The 5,693-nt window shown below is 37.3% G+C and overlaps 1 pseudogene; it reads right to left on the bottom strand.

Moving 5' to 3' along the window:
* LOC122896586 lies at positions 1-1,036 on the bottom strand (annotated as a pseudogene).
* Positions 1,037-5,693: the final 4,657 nt, after the last annotated feature.

Here is a 5,693-nt window from a genome sequence, read left to right as displayed (position 1 = left end):
CTATGAAATGTTAAGCTGACACTCAAGACAATCAAAGCCTCCCATATCCAATATGCCACTATTTTCTGGTTGTAACAAAAAATAAACAACCAGTAAGTTATTTCACCTCTTAAAAAATTATACCTATGTAGTGAAAAGAAGGGCCATCTGTACCCCAAAGTTTATAGCAGCAATGGCCATGGTCGCCAAACTATGGAAAGAACCAAGATGCCCTTCAATGGATGAATGGATAAGGAAGATGTGGTCCATATACACGAGTCAATTATCATATGGTTTCACTTATTTGTGGAGCATAACAAATAGCATGGAGGACAAGGGGAGATGGAGAGGAGAAGGGAGATGAGGGAAATTGGAAGGGGAGGTAAACCATGAGTGACTATGGACTCTGAAAAACAATCTGAGGGTTTTGAAGGGGCGGGGGGGTGGTGGGAGGTTGGGGGAACCAGGTGGTGGGTATTAGAGAGGACATGGATTTCATTGAGCACTGGGTGTGGTGCAAAAACAATGAATACTGTTACACTGAAAAGAAATTTTTAAAAAAGTGAAATAAAATAAAATATTCAAAAAAATTATACCTAAAAAAGGGCAAAAGGTGGATTCTCTCCTCAAAAATTTTTCTAGAGCTAATAAGAAACTTGCATTTACAAAACAGTTGATAAAAATATTCCTCTGGATTGTACAAGAGAGAAGACAAAGACCACTGATGAGACATAGTATATAATATTCATCAGACTTGCCTTCTTTCTCTCCTGCTTCATTAGAGGCTATTCTCTCCTCCCCTTCAGTTTCTCCTTTTCCTGCAAGTAAGTCTTCTTTCATTTCTTGGTTAGCCACTTCAGCCTGTTTTCCCTCTGGTCCCCCATCTCCATTTGTTTCCACTTTCTTTGTTGCCTGAAGATTTATTCCTTCCTGCCACTTTCTCTGACTTCTTTGTTTCCACTTTTGCAGGAGAACATTTGACTAACAACTTCACCAATCTCCTCTTGGGCTCCTTCTTCACCACCCCTTCAGTGGAGCTGAACTTTCTCTTGGGCATCATGGCAATAGGGCTGGCACATGCTGGGTGCCTGAGGTCCATGGGGTACTTAGAGCCGTCATGAAGCTGGGCTCTATACTATTTCTTCTTTATCTTTTCAACTATGGATGAACACTTAGGTTGCTTCTATATCTTAACTATTGTAAATAATGCTACAATAAACTTGGGGTTGCATATATGTTTTTGCATTAAGTTTTTGTATTTGGGGACATAAATACCCAAATAGTGGCATTATTGGATCATATGGTATTTTTATTTTTTTTTAATTTTTTGAGGAATCTCCATAGTATTTTCCACAACAACTATACCAATTTACATTCCCACCAAGAGTACCCAAGGGTTATTTTTTGTCCACATCTTCATCAACACTTATTATTATAATTTTGACTTTAGCCATTCTAATTCATGTGAGGTGCTATCTCATTGTGGTTTTGATTTGCATTTCCCTGATGACAATGACTGACATGGATAAACTTTTCATGTGTCAGTTAGTCATCTGTATGTCTTCTTTGGAAAAATGTCTATTCAGGACCTTTTCCCTTTTTAATCAGATTATTTAGTTTTTTTGGTCTTGAGTTGTATGAGTTCTTTATATATTATGGAGACTGACCCCTTGTAGGATATATCATTTGCACATACCTTCTACCATTAAGTAAGTTTTCTTTTTGTTTTGTTGGTGGTTTGCTGTACAAAACTTTTTATTTTGATATAGTTATAATAATTCAATTTTGCTTTTGTTTCCCTTTCCTTAGGAGATCTATATTTAGAAAAAATGTTGCTTTGGTTAATGTCAGAGAAATTATTGCCAGTGCTCTCTTTTAGGATTTTTATAGTTTCAGGTGTCACATTTAGGTCTTTAATCCATTTTGAATTTATTTCTGTGTATGGTGTTAGAAAGTATGTGGTTGTTAAGTTTTCCCAACACCATTTGATGAAAAGACTTTCTTTTTATCATTCTATATTCTTGTTTCTTTTGCTAAATTAATTGACCATATAACTATGGATTTATTTCTACTGTAAGGTGTTCTCCAGTTTCTTTTATGCTTTTTTCAAACTAAGCTAGTATCTTTATAATTGTTGATCTAAACTCTAGTTCAGACATTTTACTTATATCTATATTGTTTATTTATTTATTTTTAAAAAATTCCTGGTGGTATTACCTCCTGTCCTTTTGGGGTAAATTTTTCTGTCTAGTCATTTTGCCCAGAAAAGGAAGGAGGAAAGAAAAAGAAAGAAAGAAAGAAAAGAAAAACCCAGCTGTGACAACAACTTCAGGAAGTGTTTCTGGTGTATGCTGTGTACACTCTGTTGTTGTGTTTTGGCTGTTCTTTCCCACTGTTCCTTCTTCTACAGAGTTCATTCTTGCTTGTAGTGGGGAGTGTTTGTACCTCTAAGTACATGCACTTTGATTTGTTTGTCAAGATAAAGCTATGAAGAAAGAAGAAAAAACTAAAAGAAACACAATCAAACAAAAACCAAAAAGTCTGATCCAAAATAAGAGAAAAGAAAAAGGAACCAAAATGTGAAGAAACAGACAGACAAACAATAAACTATAAGCCCGAGTCTAAAAAAATAAGAAAGACAAAAAAAAGAGTAAGGAATGAAGAGAGAAAAAATTAAGTACCCTCATCTGAAAAATAAGAGAAGGTAACAAACAAAACAACATATGAAAAAAAGACTATACGCCTGATAAAAAAGATAGAGAAAATAATATATATAGTCTAATATATTATTTTTTTAATTTTTTTTTTTAGATTTTATTTATTTATTTGACAGAGAGAGATTACAAGTAGGCAGAGAGGCAGGTAGAGAGAGAAGGAGGAGGAAGCAGGCTCCACGCTGAGCAGAGAGCCCGATGCGGGACTCAATCCCAGGACCCCGAGATCATGACCTGAGCCGAAGGCAGCGGCTTAACCCACTGAGCCACCCAGGCGCCCCTAGTCTAATATATTATTATATATTTATATATTATCTATTATATTTTATATATAATGTTTATTATATATAATAAAGGATAATGAATAAATATTAGAAATAGAAATTTTTTTAATTAAAATATTTTTAAATATCAAGAGAACAAAAAAAATGAAACAAGCCTGTCCTATTTCCACAGGAAGCTGTTATTTTAGAGCTTTCTTTACTCGGTAGATTTGGTGCATGTGGGGGTTTGTTTTTCTGAGGGAGAGTCCTGCTAGGCTGGTTCAGAAGCTGACTTGCCCCCGAAAAGATGCTTGAACCAGGTGCAAGGGGGATGGGGCTTAGTGTAGTGGATGCCAGCCTCCACTGGAGGCGCTGTGTTTCTCTCTGAATTCCAAAAGTGCTGTTGGGTGGGTGGGGGGCACAGAAAGGGGTGTTGGAGGAGGAAGAATATGGCATCACCCTACCCTCTTGTCCCTAGGGAGCAGAACTCCCAGCCACCGTTGTTCAGGGGGTCCTATTAAAAAAGTGTGAGCAACCAATGTACTATATGGTGGCTAACTGATCATCATCATCACCATCATCAACATAAAAAATAAAAAAATTGAAACTACAAAAAAAAAAAAAAAAAGGTGAACAACCCCATGTGTTCAAGGGTTTTGTCAGTCCCCTTCCCTTAACCTTTCTGTGTGCCGGCCGTTGGCATATCCAGACCCACAGATCTCCTGAATTTTATCTCTGGCTGGTGGCTGGGATTGCAAACACCAAGTTTTAAATGGTCTGGCAAGTTGGGGATCCACTCCTGTATCCTGGAGGAGACGCTGGTGCATGCCAAGAACTGTCCCATCCCCCCCACAAAAAAAACAGTCACACAGTGGGTATACAGAGGATAGAGTTTATTGTTAAGCTCAGTGAAAAGCTGGAAATAGGTTATTGGCCGTCTGCGTGTGATTCAGTCCCCTACACTATTCTGTCCCAGAAAAGCTGTCACAGTGACACACACAGAGAGGTTAAAGCTTTTTGTGGCTCACATTGAAGAAAAGATGTTAAGAGGTTTTCTTACCTCTGCGCACACCTCTGACTCTGCTGTTGAACACTGCTCAATTGCTCTCAGCTGGACTTTTGTCTTTGGAGAAGCAAAATACACTTTTTCAAATGCCGTCCAGGAAGGGGAGTAATCTCTACCTGTGTGACTCAGGGGATCCCCTAACCACAGCTAACTGTATTGTCCCTACCCTCTTGGATTCTTTCCCACTTTCCTCTTGTTCCTGACTTTGCTCCACAAAAAGGATTCCCTTCCCTTCATGGCCACATGACTTTCCTCACCTCCAATTCAGGGCTCAGAACCTCACATTGGCTACATTCTCTCCCTCCAATTATGCAGATTATTTCCTCAATCCTCAGATCATTTTCCCAGTTGTTCGAAATAGTTGAATGTTGATCTAGCTATATTTGAAGGATGAGGCAAGTTCAGGGTCCCTCTACTATACCACCATCTTAACTCTTCTATTATGCCACTTCTTTATCCATTAAACAGTCAGTGTAAATTTCAGCACTTTCCATAATTTGATCTTTCATCCATTTAAAATTTATTTTTGTGTATGGTGAAAGAAAGTTGTCCAGTTTCATTTTTATGCATGTCGCTGTCCAGTTTTCCCAACATCATTTGTTGATGAGACTGCCTTTCTTCCATTGGATATTCTTTCCTGCTTTGTGGAAGGTTTATTGACCATATAATTGTGGGCCAATTTTTGGGTTCTCTGTTCTTTTTTTTTAATTCAATTAATTAACATATAATGTATTATTTGTTTCAGGGACACAGGTTGGTGATTCATCATTCTTATATAATATCCAGTGCTCATTACAACATATATCCTCCTCAATGTCCATTATCCAGGTACCCCATCCCCTACTCCTCTTGCAGTAACCCTGGGAGTCTCCTATGTTTTGTCTCCCTCTTTGGTTTCATCTTGTTTCATTTTTTTTCCTCTCACCCTTTATGATCTTCTGCCTTGTTTCTTAAATTCCACGTATTAGTGAGATCATATGATAATTATATTTCTCTGACTTATTTTGCTTAGCACAATACCCTGTAGTTCCATCCACATCATTGCAAATGGCAGCATCTCATTTTTTTAATGGCTGAATAATATTGATACATATACGTCACATCTTCTTTATCCATTCATCCACAGGTAGATTAGTTGACATAGAGTTAAGGGTCCATTTCCAGTTTCACTATTCTGTTCCATGAATCTATGTGTCTGTTTTTGTGCTAGTACTATACTATCTTGATGAATACAGTTTTGTAATAGAGTTTGAAGTCCAGAACTGTGATACCTCCAGCTGTGTTTTACTTTTTCAGGATTGCTTTGGCCACTCAGGGTCTTTTGTGATTCCATACAAATTTTAGGACTGTTTCTTCTAGGTCTGTGAAAAATGCACTTAGTATTGTGGTAGGGGTTACACTAAATATGTACAATGCTTTGGGTGCTATAGACATTTTAAAAATCTTTGTCCAATCCACGAGTACGGAATTTTTCCTCATTTCTTTGTGTCATCCTCTATTTCCTTCATAAATGTTGTACAGTTTTCAGAGTACAGATCCTTCACCTCTTTGGTGAGGTTTATTCCTAGATATCTTATATATTTGGTGCAATTATAAATGGGATTGATTCCTTGATTTATTTTTCTGCTGCTTCATTTTTGGTGTATAGAAATGCAACAAATTTCTGTATCT

This window comes from Neovison vison, chromosome X (assembly GCF_020171115.1).
Source record: "Neovison vison isolate M4711 chromosome X, ASM_NN_V1, whole genome shotgun sequence".
NCBI lineage: Eukaryota > Metazoa > Chordata > Mammalia > Carnivora > Mustelidae > Neogale > Neogale vison.
This window is presented reverse-complemented; position numbering and strand designations above follow the sequence as displayed.